The sequence below is a fragment of the Eleutherodactylus coqui genome, chromosome 5 (assembly GCF_035609145.1).
Source record: "Eleutherodactylus coqui strain aEleCoq1 chromosome 5, aEleCoq1.hap1, whole genome shotgun sequence".
Classification (NCBI taxonomy): domain Eukaryota; kingdom Metazoa; phylum Chordata; class Amphibia; order Anura; family Eleutherodactylidae; genus Eleutherodactylus; species Eleutherodactylus coqui.
Genome location: NC_089841.1, coordinates 107750471 through 107763678, shown reverse-complemented (window position 1 = coordinate 107763678; position 13208 = coordinate 107750471). Strand labels below are relative to the sequence as shown.

Below are 13208 nucleotides of genomic sequence, written 5' to 3'. Positions count from 1 at the left end.
CGCTCAAATATGAACCCCTCTTCTATTGACTGGGTCAGACACACGGCTGGCATCGCCCTGCATGGCACCGCAGTGCGGGAAACACATCGCAGCATGCCCTATCTGCGACTTCGCCTGGTACCACCGTCCGCATTGAAAACAATGGGGGAACTCCCTGCTCCTCTGCTGCGGCGGGGGATTCCTTCAGCCTCGGCAGGGATGAACAGATTCCCCGCAGCGATGCGTGGCTGTTTTCACGTACAGGACTTTTACATGGTGGAAAGTGCAATATCGCGCCGCGACTTCCCCTCGCCCATGTGACACCAGCCTCAGGGAATGCCGCCATGTCTACAGCATTTCTACAATAGACACAAAGTCAAAACAGGCGCAGTCACTGCAGATTTTGACTCAAAATACGCGCTCCGGTGGCCTCCAGTGAGTGCAGCGCTGCTGGTCAGGTGATGCAGAGGTGGCGCTGTTACACTTACTAGAGGTCGCCCGATGCCCGGGGCATGGCAGGTAAAATCATACCTTGTGATTAGCCACACCCCCTTTTTTGTTAAAAAAAAGCTTCCCAGGGTGCCCCAAAGCTGAGAGGCTTAGGAAACACTGAGATACACATATATATATATATATATATATACACATATATATATATATCAGCTCCATGGACACAGCTGCAGTGCATGCATATTACACGGCAGACCGGAGCTGCTCCGGCCACTCCGACTAGCAGCACTCAGACAGCGGCGCTGCACTCACACTCGTCCCTCCACTCCCCGCAGTCCGCGCGCTACACGTCACGTGGTCACATCGTACATAACAACACCTCGTTTCCACCAGCACAGCACTGGCTCCTCCCAGCCACATGACTGATCACATGATCGTGACGTCACCGAAGGTCCTCTCGCGTTCTGCTATTTAGTAACCATTCTATGAATTAGAGGAGATTGATCACATGACTAATAAAAGGTGGAGCCCAGCCAGAGCGAGGCTTGCATCGCATACATCCAGTTTCTCTTCCTTCCTTCCGGCCGGGTCCTCTCAAATTAGCTTTCTAGCAGGGCTGTGCATGTCAGTGGCTGGAGGGGCTGCTTTCTGGATTATGGGGGATTTTAATGGGATTTTTTTAATTCTTCTCTTTTTTTAGTAACTGAAGGAATCTGAGAAGTGTGGAAGAAGTGCTGCCCCATCCTGCTGGCTCAGTAGTGCCCCTCAGCTGTGTGTGCAGTGCCAGCCCTGCAGACTAATCTTTAGCCTTGTATTAGTAGTAGTTGTGTTATTTCGCTGGAGCGTTGTGTCTGTGGAGCTGATCACACGCGGAGGTGGTGCAGCGCCCCTATAAAGCGGGCGGCCAAGTGAGTGTGCAGCGCCAGCGCGGGGCTACGGCATGGGGGTTGTAACTTTGGGGGAGCATGATTTTCTGCATGTCTATCTGATGTTAATGCATGGCCGCACTGCAATGGCGAGTTTTTAGTTCATCACATCCATGTGTGTGACTGTAATTGGTGGCATGCGTGTGATCCGGCATCTGATAATCTGACACGTGTTTCTTGCACACATCTGCATGACTTATATTAAATTTCACAACTCTGTAACCAGCTGAATGGAGAGAACTGCTAAGAGGGGTTGTCCCAATAAAGCAACGTATCGCCTATTCACAGGACAGGGGTTAAGTGTCTGATCGGTGGGCGGAGCTGTGACTACTGGGAGCCCACAATCACGAAAATAGGGATCCCAAGTCCCGCATGTGCACTGCTACCCTATTAATCTTTAAGGCACTGCTGGAGATGGCCATATACAAGCACACCCAATGCACAGAGCAGTGTTGCCCAACTCCGGTCCTCAAGGCACCCCAACAGGTCATGTTTTCAGGATATACTATAGTAATAACACCTGTGGTAAGACATCGCATCAGCTGGGCAATACGGAGAAAATCCACAAAATATGATCTGGTGAGGTACCCTGAGGACTGGAATCGGGAAACGCTCGAAAAAGCTGCTAAATTGGCACGTTATGATATTGATGACCTAACCCAAGGATAGGTTATCAATATTACAGTCCTGGAGAAAGCTTCTTTAAAGGAATTGTCCAGGACTTTTACTATTGATGATCTACCTTCAGGGTAGGTCATCTATAGCTGATGGACAGGCCTCTGCCACTGGAAGCAGATGGTGCTGTCCGTGTTACAGCAGCCCTGTTTACTACTGCAGGCATTCAAAGAGATCTGCACCCGCAGTACTAAACCGGGGCGCTGCAATGACGACAGGTCTGTCCATGCTGACAGCGGCCCAGTGATCAGCTGGGATCCTAAGTGGCTGACCATTGCTCATCAATCGTCTATCCGGAAGACAGATCAGCAGTAGTGAAGTCCCAGACATCCCCTACCCATGCTGTGTAGAGCTGAGAGGTGGACACAAGTGTATTCAGTCTGGGAAGCTTTCTGTGAGCTCCAGACATCATCAGCACATCTGTGTGTTGGTTTTCTACATTGTATCAGTTCATGTTTGTTGTTTGCTAAATGTATCGGTCTGGGCTGTTTGCCCGACAATCATCCCATGTAAAGGAGCCTCAATCTTTCCAACTTTCAGGGTGTTTATGAAGTTTATCTTCTGCCACAGTTTTGCATACAAAGAGCGTGCAGTGTATTATAGCAGAGCGGATGATATTTAGGGACATCTCATCCATGTGCTGCTTAAAATCTGCAGTTTAAATTGACTTGAAGTGCGGATTATAAATCTGCAGCGTGTTAATTGATGCTGATTGGTTGCAGATTTTCCTTAACAAAGTCAAAACCTACAATCAATCCAAATAGTTGCAGATTTTGCTGTGGATTAACTGCTGATCTGCAGGGAGGGGCCTTTTATGGCTGGGTTCACATGGGGTGGATTTGCTGCGTTTTGTGATTACAGATCCGCAGGATGGACAAACCGCTGCGTTTGCAATGCAAGTCAGTTAATGTGTTTTGGCAAAAGGCTGTTCTCACAGTGCAGATTTTTCCGTTCTGCCGCAGTGCGGAAATGTTGTTGCATCACAATTTTTGAAGACGCAGCATGTCAATTGTTTGGATGTTTACGCAGCATTTTTTTGGGTTTTTTTGCCCATAGGCCTCAATGTAAGTAGCAAAAACCGTGGCTGGAAATATTTTATAACCCGCAGAGATTCCGTGCAGAAAAAACGCACATAGTACGCAACAATAAACACGATAATAAACTACACTTGTCAGCGGTTTTGTCACATAAATGAAAGTTCTGTGGATTCTCCGCAAAGAAATTCCACAGCAATTCTGCCCCGTGTGAACCCAGCCTATAGAGTGTAAGGAGAGAAAAAAAAAAGCTTTACAATATTTTGGGTTTATTCACACGGACAATTTTAATGTCCAAATTTGAAACATGAGTTGAACACATTAAAGTCAATGTGTATATTCTGGTGCAATTCTCAGATTAGAATTGCCTAGTCAAAAAAACGGAATGCACTCGCATTGCAGCATGTGGGCACTCAACAATCTCCAGTGCTGTTGTTGAAGTGAATGGAGCGTCAGCGCTCGTTTGCCACCTGTATTTCATTCATGCAGGGACCGTCGGGATCCCCATTTTCAGGATCAATAGGGGTCTGAGCTGTTTGACTACACAGATCATAAAGTTGTCCCCTATCCAATGGATGAGGGATGACTTTAGATCTCGATGCAGCCCCTTTAAGGGGTGCTTTCCACTAGGGATATTTGACATCTGTCTACACCACAGGTGATAAACATTAGGTCGCTGGGACCCAACAACACTATTATGGAGGTAAGAAGTATGCCAGTTCTTCCCCATCTATCCTTCACTGACAATGTACCGTACTTGAGCATTTCCGCTTCCTTGGAGCTGTCTATCGTATGCTTACAAGTCTTCTGCATTGCGGATGTGCTGGTGCCTCACGTGCCAGCGAGCAATAATATTTTCACCAGTCTTGTAGTAATAAGTTTAGTGAGAAAACTCCGTTAGGCCATATTCACACGGCCGATGGCAAGATTCACCCCAGATTCTCAAGCACAGCTCTCATCGAACTGTGCATGGATACCCCATGGTGTCAAGGCCATATTGGGGGGTTTGTGTTTTGCATCAAAAATTGTAGTTTTTATTGGTGCCATTCTTCAGGTACATACACTCATTGTCAAAATAAATAAATAAATGAAGTACCCAGGAGTGCTTGGAATTGGCCATAAAACGTTCTCTGTGTGATTGTAATGTTGATAGAAGTGATTACAATATTTGAAAGCAAAAGGCTAATTTGTTGCGGGAAAACTGAACACCTGAAGGGAGGCTCTAGGACCCTGTTATCCCAGCTTGTATCCAAGCTAGAAGTGGTATACAGGCCAGCATGTAGGCTCTAGTAAGTACGCTGTTGTACCACCTCTAGCTTGGATACAGTTTGTGATACGGACGGGCATGGAGGCTCCAGCACCCTGTTGTACCGCCTCTAGCTTGGATATAAGGTGTGATACTGGCCAGCATGGAGGCTCTAGTACCCTGCTGTACCGCCCTTAGCTTGGATACAAGATGGAATACGGGCGGACATGGAGGCTCTAGTACCCTGTTGTACCACCTCTAGCTTGGATACAAGATGTGATACTGGCGGGCATGGAGGCTCTATTACCCTGTTGTACCGCCTCTAGCTTGGATACAAGATATGATACGGGTGGGCATGGAGGCTCTAGTATCCTGTTGTAACTCCACTAGCTTGGATGCAAGATGTGATACGGGTGGACATGGAGGCTCTAGTACCCTGTTGTACCGCCTCTAGCTTGGATACAAGGTGTGATACAGGCCAGCATGGAGGCTCTATTACCCTGTTGTACCGCTTCTAGCTTGCATACAAGATGCAATACGGGCAGACATTGAGGCTCTAGTACCCTGTTGTACCGCCTCTAGCTTGCATAAAAGATGTGATACGGGTGGACATGGAGGCTCTAGTACCCTGTTGTACCGCCTCTAGCTTGGATACAAGATGTGATACGGGTGGACATGGAGGCTCTAGTACCCTGTTGTACCACCTCTAGCTTGGATATAAGATGTGAGACGGGTGGGCAGAGAGGCTCTAGTACCCTGTTGTCCTGCCTCTAGCTTGGATGCAAGATGTGATACGGGCAGGCATGGAGGTACACCGGTTCTGTATGGTATCATTCAGCATATTAGTCCTTATTTGCTGTTTTTGAGCCTCTAGATTTGCTGTAATTGAGCCTCTAGACCACTACTAGGGGTGGCTGACTGTCGTATGTTATGGCTCCCCAGACCATCACACCGGCAGTGTGGCACTCCACAGCAAAGGAAGGAATGAGACGTCACCCCCTAGGTCTCCAGAACACAGAAGACAACCTGGTTCAACTCCGTAGTAGTCCAATTTCATCGTTCATGACACCATTGCAAATGGGGGAGACGGTGGGTGGCAAATTCCAAAAGACACACAGGGGTCTGTAATGATGGTGCCACCTGTCTCTGCATGGCGGACAATGAAAGATTTGTAGCTGCTTGTGCTTGTCAGACGGTCCTCTTTACTGGTGGTCTGTCGAGGAATGTCCTGAGCCCGGTCGCCTTGTGTACCCTCATGCATCCACTGGTCCCAACACCTAAAAGTCTACTGAAAGACTGAGAATTCACTTCCTACATATGAATTGGGTTGTTTTTGGAATATGTGTATAGATCTTTACAAATTCCATTCAGAGCTATGGGACAGTCCAAGACATCTTCTGCATGGGACCACACCTTAAGGGCATGTTTAAATGACTTAATTTGTGTCCGATTTGCATCAGATTTTTCGGACGTGAATCTGACATATATAATCCACGGCAGAAATCATGCTGAAAATATACCATGGGAATGGGGCTGAAGGCGTCTTTTACTGAGTTTCTGCATTTCTGGGTGTAGTCTATCTCCCTGCGACTGAGTTATTAATTTCTGCTGACCACCATCGCCCCTCTTACCGCACTGCAATAAGGGTGTATTCTGATGTTACTCTTCCCCTTTAACCATCCTAAATTAGATTGCTCTTTTACCTTTTGCATTGAACGCTGAGAATGTTTATTCCATTACATGAGTAATGCAGTTTACTGGCCGTGAATTTCCAGTCTGCGCTGCCCTCTGACCATGTGACAGTCCGGAGCGGGCCCTGTGTAGTGGTTAATGTTGCGTCTCTATGATTACTGTGATTGGGACGGGCAGCTAGGTCGCGCATCACGTAGAATAGACATAATACACCTTTTAAAGGTTATCTTGGTGAAGCCACTCTGACCCGCCTGTGGCCCAAGGATACGGCCGTCTTCTCTTCCATATGGAAGATGCACACATTTGCTTTCTATTTTTGCTCTTCTGTCATATAAGATTTAGCACACCAAAGTTGATAAATTGGCATTTCTCCTGGGGTGATAATGGCACGGCTGCAATTCATAAGCTGGCCAAACACAGTGCAGATAGTTTACTTCTCTTACCTTAAAAGTAACCCTGGTCTGTGTACATAGTTGCAATAAATCGTGAATACTGGGGGTCTACTTATATTTGTGCAAACTAATAAGATGGGATCTGATTGTTATCTAAGGGTACTTTTACACAGGGCCAACTATTGGCTGAAAAATTGCTCAAATTATAATTTTTTTCTTTTTTTTACATACATTCTTTATTAAAAGCTTTTTTTCTTTCTTGTTTTTCCAAAAGAAGGCTCCAGCTAGAGAATGAACATAATTCCCAATAGTCTAGTAGTATAGCTAGACACTCCGACCCGGGTGAGAGATGGTACATTCCTCGAAGCGTAGAGTCCCCAATTTGTAAGTATAACAGTTGGATTTAGATATCTTTTTCCTTACCTTAAATATCCAGATGAGGGGAAAAAAAGACTATTTTGTATAACTTTAGATGAGAATTCAAATCTGTAGGTAAAGTCCCCTGGTGCAAGCACCAAGTCATGACTGACTCGTGGGGTGACGTTTTCTTGGCAGACTGTTTTTGCGGGGTGGTTTGCCATTGCCTTCCCCAGTCAGCATAGGCTGTCTAATGTGATATCCTAGGTGGTTCCATACATGTTATATTGGGGATAAATCTGGCGACCGGGCCGCCATGGAGGTGTAAAAATGTTGTGGAGACATTCCTGTGACCCCCTTGTGTGTGCGGCTGAGCATGATCCTGCTAGAAAATACCTCTTGGAAGCCACCATGAGAGGAATACATGTGGCTGCAGGATGTCCTGAACATATCGCTGAGCTGTCATTGTCCCTCGTACTACTACTATGGGTGAATGTTGTATGTGATGGCCCCCCAGACCATCACACCAGCAGGGGGCAGTGCGCTGCTCCACAGCAAAGGCTGGATTGATGCGTGCTCACCCCTAGGTCTCCAGACATGAACACAGCAATCGTCTGTGCCCAAACTAAATCTGGAGTTATCACTGAGGACAACATGATTCCTCTCCATAGCAGTCCAGTTTCATCGCCCACAACACTACTGCAAATGGAGGCAACAAGGAGGTAGGCGTCAAAGGTTGTACATGTAATGGGCCCCATGAGACTTAATGTCCTTCAGCCAATTGCCTGGAAGTGGTACCAACAGACACGGGCCTGTAACAATGGTGTCAGATGCCTCTGGATGGAGGACAACAAAACCGTTTGGAGCTGCTCATGTGTATCAGATTATCTTCTCTGTCGAGTGGGGGTTCCTGAGCCTGGTCACCATGTGTGCCCTCACACATCCACTGGTCCCAACACCTCCTAACAGTCTGGTCAGAACGGCCCAGCTGGCAGGAAATTCGTTGATATGATCATCCAAACTATTAACAGGACGAAAACGTCTAGTGGTCAACAAGCTCTACACAAGCAGAAAAAGAGGTCCATTATATACAAGCAGCCTCTCAGAACATTTTTATAAGCCAAGGGTTGAACCAGACCAAACATGTAATCCTACCACAGCTCTAATAACTTGCATATTGCCTTCAGATGTAATTGCATGTCGAGTTTTGCAGTAAAAAGACTATTCCTTTTTTTTTTTTTTAACAGTGTATATTTATTAGTGTTTTAATCATTGTTAACCCTTTTAACCACTGTTTAACCGCATCCTCCCTCCCAAGTCACACGATCGCCGGTATCACATTCACATTAAAGTCAATTGAAAGTAAAAAAAAAAAAAAAAAGTTTGAGTTTCAACTCCCCTAACGGATCGGCGAGCTGAGAATACTGACCCCCGTCCTCTGAGATGTCCTGCGGCCTTCTGGTCCTGCAGGAACTGACACCAGCGTCTGCGTATGCACGCCAGACGTCATTAATTCACATGCATGCGCAGAGGGCAGGAAAATTTCAAAACTCCCTGCTCCCGGCTAGTATGAGTAGCCGAGAGCACGGAGCTGTCACCGGGAGCTGCTGTATGCAGTTCCTCGTCACATGATTGCTGTTATCCAATGGATAACAGCGATCAGGTAAGTTTAAAAAAATGTGTTTTAAAAAAAAAAAAAAAAAATTGTTTCATCTCCCTCCCCTCATCGATCATATCTGTGAGGGTAGATGAAATTATGTACCTAAGGCTTCCGGATTTATGCGCACGCACCCGCTGCCAAAATGGCAGACGCATTCGCAAAAGCCACAGATTGCCAGGGTAACTTAAAATGTCCCCGCTCCTGGCTACTAAACATAGCTGAAAGCCTGGGCATCTCACAGGGGGCCACAGTACATGGTTCTTGGTCATGTGATTGCAGTTATCCAATGGATAACAGCGATCACGTAAAAGTTAAAGAAAAAGAAAAAAAAAAGCTGAAGTTTCACCTTGGATCCGAACGATGAAGGAAGGTGAAATTACTTAACTAAGGCCTGCGGCAATGTCTCCCGACAGGATCCTTATCTGCAGACCTTTCCCTAGCTTCGGTGCATGTGCACCTCACCAAAATGGTAGACGCAAGCCTGGGAAATTTAAAATCTCCTTGCTCCTGGCTACTAAAGGTACCCGAAAGCTTGAATACCCAACGGATAATGGTGATAACGTAAAAGTTAAGACAGTTAAAAGTTTGATGCTCCATTTAGTTTGGGCCCCGTTGTGCATCCAGACAGAAGATTAGGGCCACAATGGCTATGTTTCTGAACACGAGACAAACAGGGGTATCCATTTTGGGGTGCAAATCCTCATTTTCATGTGCACTACAGAAAAAACTCTTGTTTTTTTAAATGACATATTTGCAAAAATATGTAATTTTATTTTTTCTCCTCCTAAATTGCATTAATTCCTGAAAAGAAACAGTGGGGTCAAAATACTGCTGACACCCCTCACTGAATATATTCAATTGTGTATTTTTAAAATGGGGTCATTCATGTGGTGTGGCAGTGCAATACATAGAAGGGCCTCTAGAGGGCTGCAGGCAGCATACCACTAAAACAAATGGTTAACACCTGCTGAGTGTGGCAGGAAGCAATAAAAGTTTGCCACTGCCACACCCAGAAAGGAAGTTACAGCCCAGTGAGCTGGAAGGGCTGAAAACCTGAGGTCTAGTGGAAGCGGTGGAGACGCCGAGTCGGGAACTGGGAGCCTGATCCCTGTGGACCAGTTTGCGACCGTCACACGTCTGATAGAGGAAGATGCCCTCTAGACACCCTGGGCGGGGTTAGTGATGGGACACCGTGGGTTTGTGAACCCTAAACTTATGGACATAAAAAGGCCTTGAGTTTGACAGGGAAGGACGCCCCTACACTTGCACCCAGGTGGGGTGCTTATATGGACATTGCTGTTCTGTTTGAAACACTGATGCTGTGTGCACTGTGACCTACAGCAGTGCGAAGTGTCATATGATAAGCTGGACTGTATTTGTATGCTGTGCTAATGTGAAATAAACGCTGGCAGGTGCCAGTTTTAACACTTCTGCTGAGTGTTACCTTCACGGGAGGTGCGCCATTTCTGGACCGAGAGGTCAGCGATCCGCAGGCGAGTGACACCCCCCAACTTCTTGTCTATGTCCAGACAGTAGTGAATTCCTTGTTCTGCTTTTATGAATAGACTTGCAACTGCTTGTTACCATTCCCTTGTCAGTGTCTAATTATAGTTGACATGGTCAGACTGTCTAGGAACACCTCTTCTTGACTAAGGGAATGGTAACACGCAGTTGTAAATTAGGATTGTGCTACATAAAGACTTTTGATTGAATACAGTCACAGGCTGTAGAGTGGACAGATCCTCTAGAAATCTAGTGACCCTCAGCTGATGTCATCTTTAATTTTATACAGTCGTTCCTTTTCTTCTTCATCCAGCCCAGACCGCAGTGACAGTTATCTTGACAGCTCCAGCTTGCTGCTAAGAAATCTTTGAACCATTTCCTCTTCCGCCATCCCTAGCCTGTATAGCAACAAAAAAAATGCAGACCTCAGAACAAACACATATGACTGGTTTCACACGGTGAGAATCGTGCACGAGTTTTGTGTGTTGCAAGATTCACAATACACGTGCAGATATGAACTGCATTCTTTAGAATCGAGTCCTACACATGAGTGGTGTTTCCCTCACAGCAGTAAATACACACACATCATGCACATTTACAGAATTCCATCTACTTCAGTGGGCAATTTCAGACCCTGATACAGATCCAAATAGGACACGTTGCATTTTTTTTTTCACACTTGTAAAATATACACGTGGAAAACTGTGTGCCTGAATACCCCAATGCAATTAGTCAAGCGGCCCATATTACGAGTGTAATACGAAATGCAAATACGCCCGTGTGAATGAACCTTTATAAAAAGCCTTTGAAAGGCAACCATAATGCTGATATGGCCCTTGTGAAAATGAGATTGACTCCCCGGCCTTGGCTGAAACATTGGCCACTTTGCTATTTCCTTTTTAATTGCTACTACCGTGTCTCCTAGAAAATAAGACCGTCTTATATTAACTCTTGCCCCAAAAGAGGCACAGGGTCTTAGTTTTATGGGGTGTCTTATACATACTTAGCAGGCACCGCCTGGGTACCTCTCACTGGGCTGTGGTGCTCTGGCAGGTTTCCGTGTAGTCCTCAATTCCGACAGAGCATCTCTTGCTGGTGACACTGCGTAAATACCCTGCCCAATCAAAGCCAGCGCTCGATGAACCAATCACAGCCATTCAATGAATGGCTGTAATTGGTTCATCGAGCGCTGCCTCCGATTGGTTCAAAAGCACCTCCTAAGCCAATCTGAACCAACCAACCAATCGCTTGCTGGAGGTGGGGTATTCAATACACCAGCAAGAGATGCTCTGTCAGCATTGAGGACTACACAGAAGCCTGCCAGAGCGCCACAGCCCAGCGGGATGGACCCAGATGGTGCCTGCTAGGTGAGGATTGCTTTATTTTTTTCATATAGTGTAGCTAGGGCTTATTTTAGGGGTAGGGCTTATATTTAAAAAAAAATTAGGGTAGGTTTTATTTTCAAGGTAACACGGTATTTACACTCGAATTTTGTAGTGTCAGTGATGCTTTTTTTTCTTGGGAAAAAATGTAGCTTCGTGTCGCTGCCACATACGATTTTCTTGCGTAATTTTGTAGCGAGAAGTTTAATAGGACTCTCTAATGTTAAAATCGCATCTTATAGCATGGAAGTCACAAATATGTGCTATGCGATAAACAAGAAGGCTCCATAGAGAAAAATGGGCTAAAAAAAAAAACAGCGCATCACAGCTATATGGCCTCGTTCACACAGGCGACAAAGACGCGTGATTTTGTTGCATTGCTACAAATCACATGTATGAGAAGCCCATGCTTTCCTATAGGTTAATTCACACATGCTAAGTTTTGTAGCATGCTACAACCAGAGACAAACCTTGCGGGTCCGGCGATATGCACACAACTTATGAGGTTTTGTAACACAAGTTTCCCTATGGAGCCTTCCTCCCTGTTGCATCGCACAAAACATGATTTTTGTGTGGTGCTATGCAACTTTGACAGTAGGAAATTCTACTGTCCAAGCTATAATCTAAGTCTTTGCTGCAGGGAAAAAAAATACACATACATCACCTAAGAAGCGCTGTCAGCCCGGCCGCATCCCGGGTCCCTGACACTTGTCATCGTCATCATCTTCTCTTCTGGCTGGGGATTAAAAAATCCCCACCTCCTGGAAGTGCTGGCTTTGATTGGCCGATGCTTAGCCAATCAAGACATTCATCGAGTGCTGGCTGTTATTAGCTAAGGATCAGCCAATCACAGCTAGCACTTTCAGGAGGCGGGGATTTTCAAACCCCGACCAGAAGAGAAGAAGATGATCAGTGCTGGGACCCGGGGAGAAGCTGCGGAGGAGCCAGGGACAGCACGTCTAGGTGATGTATGCTTTATTATTTTTTTTCTTCAGCTATGGCTGATTTTCGCGGTAGGGCCTATATTACACCCCCCCCCCCCCCCCCCGAAAATCCTCGCATGTGGTGCCACAAAGTCGCGTGACTTTGTAGCGTTACAAAATCACGGTACTGCCGTGAGAAGGCGCAGCGATATCGCACGGATCAGTGATGCAATATTGCTGCAAATTTTCTCGCGGTGATGCCGTGTCGCCCGTGTGAAGGAGGCATAAAGAGCATGCCGTGTTTTGTAGTCTTGCAATGTTGCAGGCTACAAAACATTGCTTGTATAGGAAAGCATGGGTTCTGCATACATGTGATTTGTAGCAGTGTCACATAGCTACAAAATTGCCTGTGTGGATGCTGCCTTCACAGGCTAAACTCAGGATAAGACATCTGGTAGACTGCCTGCATACAATTCCCCAGAATTCCAACCATCAGCTGTTCTCTGGGCCAATGCACTGTGCTGATTTTGTGGAAAGCAGACAATGCCAATCCCATTGCAGTGGCCAGGTTTGGTATTACAGGACAAGTTCCCATTCATTTTAGTAGGAATAGTACCATCTTCTTCCTGCAGAAATCAGCAATGAACAAATCAACAATGTACATGAGGACACTGGCCTAGAGAACAGCTGATTGGCAGGGGGGTACCTAGCAATAGACCCCCACTAGTCTACAACTGTCCTGCAGATAGGACATTAATGGTTCACAACTAGACAACTCCTCTAACTATGGGATTAATTCAATTCCAAGGAAACAACAAAGTGGCCAATGTTTCATCTAAGTCAGGGGTGTCAATCTCATCTTCACGAGGGCCATATCAGCATTATGGTTGCCTTTCAAGGGCTTTTATTTATTTATTTTTATAAAGGCTCATTCACACTGGTGTATTTGCATTCCGTAGTACGCTCGTAATATGGACCACCTGACTCCC

General features: G+C 46.0%; 1 protein-coding gene across 1 annotated transcript in view; it reads left to right on the top strand.

The window, feature by feature from the left end:
• The first annotated feature begins 1018 nt into the window (after nucleotides 1-1018).
• The window catches only part of ARB2A (ARB2 cotranscriptional regulator A), a 449497-nt gene continuing 437307 nt past the window's right edge, over nucleotides 1019-13208 (top strand). The window contains exon 1 of the mRNA XM_066602994.1: nucleotides 1019-1337. The gene's annotated coding sequence lies outside the window, so the exon portion shown is untranslated. The remainder of the gene's footprint in view (nucleotides 1338-13208) is intronic.